Consider the following 12,543-nt stretch of genomic DNA (forward strand, 5'->3'; position numbering starts at 1 on the left):
CAGCGTCGACAAACTGATATTACTCGCTGGTGACAATAATAAGATGTGCTGTTGTGCATCACTTCTGATTCTTACATCAGCCTGATAAAGTAATTATGATCTGTTCTTGTTCTGCAGGTAACGACCCTGAAGCTTATGGGAACTAAGGGACAGACTTTGGGATTCTGTCATGTCATGGTAGTCACAGAAGCACCAGGGATCCCCCTTCTGATTGTTTTTTTTGTTTGTTTTTTTTTTTTGTTTTTTTTTATTTTGTTGGATTCTGCCTCCAATGTGAAGATCAGTTTGCTAAATTCTTTCCATCTTTCTGTTGCTAATCTAATGCACGTATCCACTGGGCCTTTTCTAGATGGCCACACAAACATCCTAGGGGTTTTCCTTCTCCCCACGTGTCCCCAGCCTGCTTTCTCTCTGCAGGTAAAATATCCTAGTGTTATTTTCAAAATACATGTGCTTTCATCCATGAAATCATTGCCAAGACCAGTGTCAAGTAGCTTTTTTCATGTTTTCCTTTCCTACAGGTCAGGACTTATGTTTTAGTCCTTCATCCATTTTGAGTTGATTTTTGTGTACGGTTTAAGTTAAGGGTCCAATTTCATCCTTTTGTATGTGGGTATGTTCCCAGCTGGCATTTGTTGAGTGACAATCCTTTCCTCATTGTGTATTCTTGGCTCTTTGTAAAATGTATTTTTTTTTCAAGATTTATGTATTTATTTTAGAAACAGGGAGAGGGACAGAGCAAGAGGGAGAGAATCCTCAAGCAGACTCATCACTGAGCACAGAGTCTGACCCAGGGCTCAATCATGTACATTCGGGTCATGACCTGAGCCAAAACCAAGACCAGATGCTTAACTGACTGAACCACACAGGTGTCCCTGTGGTGTATTCTCATGAAAGTTCAACTGACTAAACATATGTGGGGTTGTTAATGGGCTCTCTATTCTGTTCTGTTGGTCATTATATCTGTCTTTGTGCTGGCATTTAAATAGACATTACTCCAAAGACGACACCCACGTGGCCAAGTACATGAAAGGGTGCTCACATCACTGATCATTGGGAAATGTACATATTATATCACCCCATCATTGGGAGATGTACATCAAAGTCACAGTGACGTATCACCCCACACCTGTTAGAATGGCTAGTATTAAAAAAAAGATACGTGTTGCCATTGATGTAAAGAAATCAGAATCCTTGCACGCTGTTGGCGGGAGTGTAACACAGTCCTGCTGCTATGGAAAGCAGAATGGAGATTTTAATTAAAAATTAAAAAATAAAACTACTGTGTGATGCAGTAATTGCACTCCAGGGTATACATGCAAAAGAATGGAAATCAGGACCTTGGAGAGATCTCTGCACTCCCATGTTCCCTGCAGCGTTATTCCTAATGGTAGAGATATGGAAACTATCTGAGTGTCCAGGACTGATGGATGGATGGAGAAACCATGGGGATGTAAACACACATGCACACACACACACACAGTGTGTGATATTATTCAACTTTAAAAAAGGAGAGCCTGCCACATGTAACAATATAGATAAACCTGGTGCGTGTTATGTTGAATGAAATACGCTGGTCACGGAAAAATACTGCATGATCCCACTTATGTGAGGTATCTAGAATAGTCATAATGGAAGCAGAGAGTAGAATGGCAGTTTCCGGGGCAGGGGTGGGGGAAAAGGGGAGATGTTCAATGGGCATAAAGTTTCAATTAAGCAAGATGAGTAAGTTCTAGAGACCCACAGTACAACATTGTACTATATTTATCAATATTATATTGTTGGATATAACAATATATACATGTAATTGTTATGGAATATAGTATTGCTAACCAAGTCTTGTACATGTAAAAATTTGTTAATTTGTTAAGAGCATGATTTCATGTTATGTGTTCTTAACAACAATAAAAAATGTGTGCATTGGAAGAGAGCCACTCACCAAAGACTTAGTACATCATTTCCCATGCATTTTTCACAGCAGTCATAACACTTCTAACTTAAGTGACTCTAAACATTCTTCACTTTCAATAGAAATAAATTTGTTTGCTCTTGATGCCCACACAAAATAGTTGAGGCTGGTGGTAGAGAGACACGGTGATACACATACATTCTCTGTATCGATGAGGCACTTTTCTTGAATTTCCCCGGATCAAGCTTAGGTTTTGTTGTTGTTGCTAAACTACCGTGAATTTGGTTGAAATAATAGGAAAATAAAATTTTTATACATCATCTTAGTTGTCAGTGGCTCCCTGAAGACCCTTGCTGGGTTACATGGGTAGATGGTAGATGGGTGTATGGATTTGTGGGTGGGTGGACGGATGGATGAATGGATGAGTGGATGGATGGATGGACAGATGGATGGATGGATGGATGGATGGATGGATGGATGGGTGAGTGAGTAGATGGTAAGTGGGTAGATGAATAGATTAGTGGATGGATGGATGGATGGGTGGTGTGTAGATGACAAGTCTGACCTAGAGCTCTGCCTTTAGTGATTCTTATACAGCTATTTAATACTTCTTGAACATAGTTTCATGATATTTTTCCTTACTTTTAGAAGTTTTCCCTGTATAAATATCCTGAGAAATAATCAAGTGGAGGAAATGTGAAAGTGCTTTGAAAAGTTAAAAGTGGCATGCCAAGGCAGTCAGTTTTTTACTGCTAAATTCTGGAAATTCAAAATGAGAGACTGAGTCACCTCATACTTCCTGGTGAGCAGGAGAGTTATTTTCCACACTGAGAATTCTCAAACTCGGTCGTGCAAATGACTCCTTCTGCCGCTGTGAAGTTTGGGAGCTGTTTTATCTATTTTTCATACACTCCACTCTGGCAGGCAGTTGTTAAGCTGGTAATGGAAAGGCAAGCAGTTTATTGCAGGTGGCGGTTAGCAAGCAGTCAGATAGCTTGAAGCTTATCCTCGCGACGGAACATGAGTAGTGACCCCGTGGACGTCCTAAAGGATTTCGGAGGAGCCATTTCAGGGATCAATGGCAGTTCCATTACTGTTTTCATGGTTAATCAATGGCGCACACACTGTGACACGCCGCAGTTCCCAGACACCTGGCTGCGTCCCACAGCCGCAGAAGGGTGAGCTCCCGAGGAAAAGCCAGATCTGAAAACCTCCAGGAAAAGGAGCAATATTGCTTAGTAAATTTCTCCTGCCACAGCAAAGGAAATCTACAGCTCAGCATGTTTTACTTCAGTACCCAGGGAAGATTAAAACAGAATTGATGATAGAGTTGGCAACAAATTGCACTGTTCTCTAGTTGGCTGAATAATGCACATGTCATATTTGAAAATAAAAAAGCCTTGTTTTAAAGAATAAAAATCAATGAATCCCAAAATGAGGTACATTTTAAACATCACCGAAAGTATTTTTTAAACATTCGTTGTCTTTTTTTCCTCCTCTCCTTTTGTCTCGGAATGTAAATTTCCAGTGTCTGTTTCAGGAAAGGACTTGAACAACATGCAGATCCTGTCTGCCGTTCCCACTTTCTCCAATTCACTTACCATATCATTTGCTGTGAAGATTAATATCCCATTGTCTGCCTGGGAGGTGGAGAACGCCACGTTACCCTAATATAATGAGGCTTTCTACAGAATTTGCTATTTTTAAAATCTTAACTGCAGCTTTTAGAAACTAGTGGGAAGTAATAGTACACAGCAATATTTTCTGGTTTTCCAGCCCTCCAGTGGAATAACGAGAACGCTAACATGGCATTTCTTTCTGTCTTCTTCGCTTCTCTTGGGCAGACACTTACCTGGCTCATAAGGGAAATCTCGGCAAGAAGTCAGGACAGACTTATTCCCAAGACTCTTACCAACTATGAGTGTAAATGTGTGTTGGTGATGTCATAATTATATTTGGGAGGTTACTCACTTTCCATCTCAATGGGTGATGTGTGCATGTGTGTGTGTGTGTGTGTGTATCATGAGAAATTTAAAAATTGTCACTTTAAAACCTCAATACATGCCGAATGCTGGGCTCCATATTTGTGTACCTTATTATGTAAATTCCCAAGTGCTTCCTAGGAGGTGGTCATGACCCTGAAGCCCGTGTTACAGGCTGGGTGATTGGGGCACAAACAGATGACATTTACTTGTGCAGCTAGGGTCACGAGTCTGTGGCGGACCCTCTGGAGGTCCACTAGTATCCTTGGGCGATAAATGAACTCCTGACCCTGCCTTTCAAAATATAGTTTCTTGGTCCTCAAGCAACTGAAACTTATTTAAACTCATGACATCATTCACAGACAAATAAAATGAGACATAAGCTAAGACACTTTAAAATAAGGGCTGGTGAATGGTTTAGCTAGAGGGCCAGGTGGTAAGTATCTCAGGGTTGGTGGGTCATCTGACAGTTTCTGTCCCCAGCACTCGGGCCTCCTCCTGTGGTATGAAAGCAGCCACAAACCTGCACAGACAGGTGTGGACATGCCCCAGCCAACGTCATCCGAATAGTTAGGCCAGCGGGCTTGGCATCGGCCTTAGTGTTACCAAGCCCTCATTTAAACCATGTGTTGGTCTTATCAGAGATGAGGGTGATGGTACAGATTTTCAACACTTTTCCTAGGAAGAATGATCTGATTTCGGGGATATTTTGAAATTGAATCATTATGGAGAAACTGTCCTAGAATATATTGGGGAGTAGGAAGGTGGGGTGGGTTTTGAATGTCAGAAATTAGGACACAATCACACATAAGGTAAGCAAATTCCCAAGTGGCTGAAAGAGAGGAGATCACTGAATTCTAAAGCTCTTAGTTTCTAGGAGTTCAGCCCCTCTTAGGAAATGGGTCCTGGAGATCTGAGCAGATGGCTGAACCTACTACATGCCAGTCCGTTCCTCACACTGACTCTCTGTGGGACTTCCTTCTGCTGGGCACGCATGGCAGCATTGACTCAGGGGCAGGTAACAGCTGTGTCTAAGATCACTGCGACGGAGTACCTACAAAGGCTTACATCAGACAATTTCACTGGAAGAATGCACAGTTGGGGAATCAAAACCCTAGTTTGGAATTAGGGGCATAGTGTTCACTTGGTAACACAAAACACATGGATTTCACACTTATCAGAATGGCCAAAATCCAAACAGTGACAATCAAATGCTGGCAAAGATGGGGAGTGACTCGCTGCTGGTGGGCGTGCAGAAGGGGGCAGGCACTTTGGAAGACAGGTTAGCAGATTCTTGCAAAACTAAATATACTCCCACCATAAGATGTAACAGTTGTGTTCCTCGGTATTGACCCAAAGGAGTTGAAAACTTATGTCCACCAAAAACCTGCACACAAATATAGCAGCTTCATTTAGAATTGCCCAAACTTGGAAGCAACCAAGATGTCAGTGGACACAGTCAGACAACATTTGTAACCAGTGAGGTGAAAGATCAGGATCTCATTACCATGACGATATCAAGGGATCAGCATTGTTGCTACGAACAATAGTAGTTCTCTTTCAAAGGGAGACTTGGAGGGAGCATCCAAGTTCACCTTACTCCCTGAGGCAGAGACTCATGGAAAATATTAACAGTGCTGATGAGTGTGGGAGGAAGAGGAGCATCATGAGTTTCACCACAATTAAGATGCCAACTGAGTCAAAAATGAACTATTGGGACTTCATCAAGATCAAAAGGTTTTCCACAGCAAAGGAAACAGTTAACAAAACCAAAAGACAACTGACATAATGGGAGAAGATATTTGCAAACGACATATCAGATAAAGGACTAGTGTCCAAAATCTATAAAGAACTTATCAAACTCAACACCCAAAATAACAAATAATCCAATCAAGAAATGGGCAGAGGACATGAACAGACATATCTGCAAAGAAGACATCCAGATGGCCAACAGACATATGAAAAATGCTTCACATCACTCAGCATCAGGGAAATACAAATCAAAACCACAATGGGACACTACCTCACACCAGTCAGAATGGCTAAAATTAGCAAGTCAGGAAATGAGAGATGCTGGTGAGGATGTAGAGAAAGGGGAACCCTCCTACACTGTAGGTGGGAATGCAAGCTGGTGCAGCCACTCTGGAAAACAACATGGAGGTTCCTCAAAAAGTTGAAAATAGAGCTACCCTATAACCCAGAAATCACACTACTGAGTATTTACCATAAAGATACAAATGTGGTGTTCCGAAGGGGCACGTGCACCTGAATGTTTATAGCAGCAATGTCTACAATAGCCAAACTATGGAAAGAACCTAGATGTCCATCAATAGATGAATGGACAAAGAAGATATGGTATATACATATGTATATAACATATCAAACGAAATGAAATCTTGCCTTTTGCAATGATGTGGATGGAACTAGAGGGTATCATGCTTAGCGAAATAAGTCAATCGGAGAAAGACAACTATCATATGATCTCCCTGATATGAGGAAGTGGAGAGGCAACGTGGGGGGTTTGGGAGGTAGGAAAAGAATAAATGAAACAAGATGAGATTGGGAGGGAGACAAACCATAAGAGACTCTTAGTCTCAGGAAACAAACTGAGGGTGGCTGGGGAGAGGGAAGGAGGAAGAGGGTGGTTGGGGTTACGGACATTGGGGAGGGTGTGCTATGGGCTATGTGCTATGGTGAGTGCTGTGAAGTGTGTAAACCTGGATATTCACAGATCTGTAGCCCTGGGGCTAATAATACATTGTATGTTTATAATAAAATTAAAAAAAATTCTATAAAAAAGATGCCAACTGAGCATGTGTGAGAGCCCTTCACCTATGAGGAAGGCAGGTCCAGACCAAACGCAGCATTGCCCGCCTGTTTCATACCATGTGTATTAATGTAGTGGTCTTATGCTAAGGACATGTGATGCAACTTGGAGACACTACTTGCATTTATGAGGTATTACCTCCCGCAAGGCTGTTCATGGTGAGTATACTGAGTATTTTGAAATCTTCAAGGATCTCACCCTCCATTTGGAAATGAAGTTAAAAACCGAGGTTCTGAATCTTTGAACCACCGATCAAAATCTGAATGTGCCAAAGTCATTACAGGTAGGAGAGAATGGGGAAGTGGAGTAATTTCTTATGGTTCCCAGAAAATCCCTTTCAAAGTACAATAGGTTGCTACTCAGAAAATCCTTGCTTTGATTTAACTGTATCTAGATCTCTCCTCCTCTGAGCATTTTATTTATCATTTCACCAGAGCATCTGGATGGTTTTCACATATTTGTTTGGATCTTCCCACAGGGGCATTCTCAAGGGACTTTCTGGTATAAATTCAACTGTAAAGTTCATTCCAAAATATGCACATATACATAATCATGTACACATAATATCAGGTATGTTAATTGTTTTAAACATCAAGTACATAAACCATAGGGAAGAAAAATGTAAATTTTTCTGTCATTTTACCATCACTATTGATAAGTTTTTGCGCACATGTTCCCATGCTGTCTATGTGGCCAGGTAATGTTATAGGATGAATTAACTGGAAATCTCCGTGACCTCACAGTGGTTTAGCACCGACCCTCACAATGCATCAGTGACTCTCCAGTGGAGCTGTTGTGGGTATGACAGCCCTGTGACTCTGTGGCTTCCTGTCCCCCATTTGGTGCACTTTCCCCACTACAGGAGGTAGATGCAAGGGAAGGGACAGTTGTGGGAACTCAGAGTCTTGAAGGGTCTGTGGGAGAACAGGGTCCAATGAGACCCCCAGTGAGTCTTATTCTTCAGGGTGATGGCAGAAATACTCCTTGTAAGGGCCTACTTAATCAGAGAAAGCCATTTTGCTACAGTAAACTTAGATTGACCCCGCCCCTCCCAGAGGAACTTACTTGCAAAGCCTAGATACAAGGGCAGGTCAGGCCAAGTGGAGACATCCAATCAGTGGGGCACACATATATCTACTAGGGCAAATTGAAATTCAATTGGCCACCCGTGTGTTATCTAGCAGTTTTTTTTTTTTTCTTCTGTGAGTGGCAGACTTAGCATGACTGTGCAGTGTTCTCTGCGTATTGCAATCTCATTGGCCACCTGTGTATAGCCCGGCTAACCTACCTCTATAAAAGTTAGTCTGTGAGGCTGGGAGAGGTCGCCTCTTTGCAAAAGACAGCCCTGACCGGTCAGTATGATTCTCGATGCTTGGCGCGAAATAAAGCTTTGCTTGATCTTCACTTTAAATCAGTCTTGCTCCTTTGATTACGGACCCTAACACTCCTCAAACTTAACACACACAAAACAGACTATCATATAAAAAAATGGGCAGAAGATATGAATAGACGCTTCTCCAATGAAGACATACAAATGGCTATCAGACACATGAAAAAATGTTCATCATCACTAGCCATCAGGGAGATTCAAAACCACATTGAGATATCACCTTACACCAGTTAGAATGGCCAAAATTAACAAGACAGGAAACAACATGTGTTGGAGAGGATGTGGAGAAAGGGGAACCCTCTTCCACTGTTGGTGGGAATGCAAGTTGGTGCAGCCTCTTTGGAGAACAGTGTGGAGATTCCTCAAGAAATTAAAAATAGAACTTCCCTATGACCCTGCAATTGCACTACTGGGTATTTACCCCAAGGATACAGATGGAGTGAAAAGAAGAGCCATCTGTACCCCCAATGTTCATAGCAGCAATGGCCACGGTCACCAAACTGTGGAAAGAACCAAGATGCCCGTCAATGGATGAATGGATAAAGAAGATGTGGTCCATATACACTATGGAGTATGATGCCTCCATCAGAAAGGATGAATACCCAACTTTTGTAGCAACATGGACAGGACTGGAAGAGATGATGCTGAGTGAAATCAGTCAAGCAGAGAGAGTCAACTATCATATGGTTTCACTTATTTGTGGAGCATAACAAATAGCATGGAGGACAAGGGGAGATGAAGAGGAGAAGGGAGTTGGGGAAATTGGAAGGGGAGGTGAATCATGAGAGACTATGGACTCTGAAAAACAACCTGAGGGGTTTGGAAGGGAGGGGGTGGGGGCATGGGTGAGCCAGATGGAGGGTATTATAGAGGGCAGGTATTGCATGGAGCACTGGGTGTGGTGCAAAAACAAAGAATATTGTTACGCTGAAAAGAAATAAAAAAAGAGTTTCTTGTTCATCTAAACTGTTTAAGTAACACTTAAAGCTTATTTATTTGCCCAGTTAGGCTCTCAGGTGTGGGTAGAAATGTCACTAGTCAGTCTTTTGTTCTTTCTTTTTTTCTTGAGAGAGAGAGAGAGAGTGTCCATGAGCAAGGGGATGGGCAGAGGGAGGGAGAAGCAGACTCCCCACAGAGCAGGAAGCCCGACTCAGGGCTTGATCCCAGGACCCTGAGGTGAAGGCAGATGCCTAACTGACTTGAGTACCCCAGGTGCCCCTAGTTAGTGTTTCCTGATCTGTGTTTATAGGAGACAAAATTGTATTGAGCTTCAGAATGTTTAAATATATAGCATGGATGGGAATCTTCCCCAGTATTTTTATATATCTAAAACTACACCTAATTTAGAAAATAAAATATTATCAGTGTAATGGTATGATGTCATTACAAAAACGTGAGGAGAAAGTCATTCCTCATCAGTCACTATTAACCTTTATGATCTAGAGTTAGCTGTGTAATTGCTCTGTACTTTCCATGTGGCACCTGTAAGATGGAAATGAAAATAATTCATCCCTCAGAGCTTTGTTACAAAGATTAAATACAAAACTGTTCCATAAATGTTAGGTCTTTAAAAAAAATCTATTTGACTTATTTCAGTAGGATTATATAATCAAGCACTTAGGTACTTGCCAAAATATTTGATGCAATAATAATGTAGACAAAGATTTCATTTCTCTGAATTATAAATTAAAGCTCTATGGCCAAAGACCAGTATGAAACCAAATTCCAAGAGTGTACTCCCTTCCAAATCTGGAAGGTTATGCTCCTGGAATATGTGTGGTAGGAGAATTCTCTTTTGAGGAATTTCACACATTAGTCAACAGATAGGGTTGAATAACAGAAGCTATTAGTAAACTCATGATGTTTTTTAGAAATAGATTTTTTTTTAACCTCCATCCACCAAAAAACCCACAACAAACAAACAAACAAACAAAAAACCCACCAAATAGAAAACATGGTAAACATAGTGACTGAGCCGTAATGGGCACATTTCAATTAACTTCATTTTACCTTCTCCGGTCTCCAAGGCTCCTGGCGTCGGACTATATACTCACACCACATGCCTGATGCCGAGCTGTGTGCACAGCTCAGCAACTTTGTATTTGCCGGTCAGCGCTAAGGTTTTCTGCCTCCATGCCGAAAGGCGGTTCTCTATGTGTCTCCTGTGTTTCTGAACATCTTCCAAGCAAAGTCCTTAACTTCCCTTTGGTCCAGACTATCTTGTCAAGGATGGTTGTAGAGACAACAGCCTTAAACGACAGAGGTAGTGTCCCCCTCTGCAGCAGAGGGAAGCTCGTGTACTGTCCAGCCCAGTAATGTCTCCATCTGGGCCCGGGAGCGGCCATGTTTGTTGCTCATTTTAGAAGACTGGCGGGGCCCCAGGCTGAAGATCGCGCTACTGTCACACAGCACACCGTGTGACCCTGTGCACAGAGGAACAGTCCTCTCCACGTGTGTCTGTGGGAGCTGGAGCTTAGGTGCGTTGCATTAACCCTCTGTCACTAGCCACTGGTCTGAATGATCAATCGGCTTTTACCTCTGACTCATCTTCTCCAGCATCCATGAAACTGGAGCAGGCTAATCTGTCACCTTGTCATCAGAGTAAATGCAGACCCTTCTCACTTCCTGTCACACCACAGCTGAAGACGGGGACCATCCGTTCCATTTTCTGGTGGGAAAAGAAGCCGAACATTAAATAGAGCTTTGTGCATGCTCAGCTCAACTCTTCTGCATGTTATGACTTTATGATGACTCCTTCCTTGCTTCTCCCGTGTTAGTAAACACTTGCCTTCACATCCTCAACTCTGTCCTTTGCAAAAACTCAGGATGGGGGTTCCACAGGGTTTCCAGCCCTGGGAACCTGTGTCTTACTGGTGACATGTTTGTAAGTGGCCGGCCCTCCCACCAACAACCAATGAGGAATGCTAGGAAATAGGAACAGGTACTGAGATGCCTACCTGGAGGGGGTCTCGGTCTTGGGCTGCCCTGACATACCACAGAAGTGTCTTTTCTCACAGTCCTGGAGGCTGGAAGTCCAGGGCAGCAGCATGGCCATGTTCTTAAGGATGGTCTTCTGGACTGTAGACGGCTGCTTTCTGTCCTCACCTGGCAGAGAGTGAGAGACACATCTCTCTCCTTCTTCTTACAAGATCATCGTCCTAGTAGAATAGGACACCACTCTTACAATCTCATTTAACCCGAGTTATTTCCTAAAGACCCCGTTTCCTGATACAGCCACACTGGGGGTTTGGGGCTTCAGCATTTGAATACTGAGGTCACGATTCAGCCCGTAACAGGAAGCATCAGAGCAATTGAACACAAGGATGGATCAGGGTCCCACAAAGGGAGGAACGTGTAGCCAGGCTGACCTTTGAGGCCCTATTTTTGCCCCGAGGTTCCCCTACTTTGAGAGGAGGAGCGGTAGAGAATCTCACCAGCAGAGGCCAAGGACAGAGCAGGATTGACTGAGAGGCTGCGCAGAACCCGGGGGGCCCTTTGGGGACAGGAACTGAAAACTGCAGCTCAGGAAACGAGAAGGTTCTGGCCAACACCCTGGGCTTTTTGTCAGCCTGCCACCTAACAGGAAATAGACCAGTCTTCCTACAATTAAAGGTCATGTTTGAAGGAGTGCAACCCCGGCCTGGTTTAAAGTGATCGGTGTCTACCGTGGCTGCTTACCAGAAGCAAAACAACATCCTACCCGGAGGAAGAAAACATAATTCAGGGTGTCAGATTAGGTGGACATTTTTTTTTTTTTTTTGTGCACAGCGTCTGGAATTTAATTTTAACAACACTTGCCGTACCAGAGACAAAAGCAAGTGTCTGCGAGTGAAAAGACAGCGAAGCATGGACTAAAAGGAATATCCAACTATTTGAGTCGCGAGACAGGGAAATTAAGAGGAAACTGAATGGAGGGTTTCAGTATGTAATTAGAATATTTAAGAAAGAATTTAATTTCCTGATAAATACTCTGAGGACAGCTGGTTAAGCAACTCTGTTTGTCATTCAGAGTTCCGTTGGATCAGAAATAGAGTTTGTATTATTTCATGTTATTTTGGTCCGGCCGCATGGCTGAGTGTTCAATCCAGAGACATTTAGCTGCATTAATAATTTAGAACGGGCTCCTGCTCAGTGCACCACGCCTGTCCACTCCACCCTCTTTATGTTACATTCAGAACTGATAGCATTCTAACAAAAATTCCCCTATGCCAACTTCAAATAAGTTTTTAATTTTTTTCCTTTTATCTGAAAACTGCCTTCCCGGCACCACACTCCCTCTAAAGAGAGAGAGAGAGAAAGGAAATAGAGAAAAAGTGTGACAGTACTCCTGTCTCACCATTTTCAGAAAATCAGATCGCAACGTGCTCGGAGGGGCTCCTGCTGCAGGTGAGCAGAAGCAGCCTGGGGGTGGAGAGGGGAGGGGGCCCCACCTGCC

At 42.8% G+C, this 12,543-nt stretch overlaps 1 long non-coding RNA gene across 3 annotated transcripts; it reads right to left on the reverse strand.

Annotated features, from left to right (window-relative positions):
• Positions 1-820: 820 nt before the first annotated feature.
• Positions 821-11,634, reverse strand: LOC106006378. Of its 3 annotated transcripts, XR_006604432.1 has the most exons (4): positions 11,543-11,634; positions 11,066-11,266; positions 10,119-10,776; positions 821-3,120 (listed from the first exon to the last, which is right to left on the reverse strand). It is a non-coding gene; the product is annotated as an uncharacterized LOC106006378 (long non-coding RNA). The 3 variants fall into 3 exon arrangements; XR_001180398.2 differs by having other exon boundaries at positions 11,066-11,608; XR_006604433.1 differs by lacking the exon at positions 821-3,120 and adding an exon at positions 9,285-9,590 and having other exon boundaries at positions 11,066-11,608.
• Between the last annotated feature and the right edge of the window lie 909 nt (positions 11,635-12,543).

Source organism: Mustela putorius, unplaced genomic scaffold (assembly GCF_011764305.1).
Source record: "Mustela putorius furo isolate JIRA1106 unplaced genomic scaffold, ASM1176430v1.1 tig00004033_pilon_pilon_pilon, whole genome shotgun sequence".
In the NCBI taxonomy this organism is placed as follows: Eukaryota; Metazoa; Chordata; class Mammalia; order Carnivora; family Mustelidae; genus Mustela; species Mustela putorius.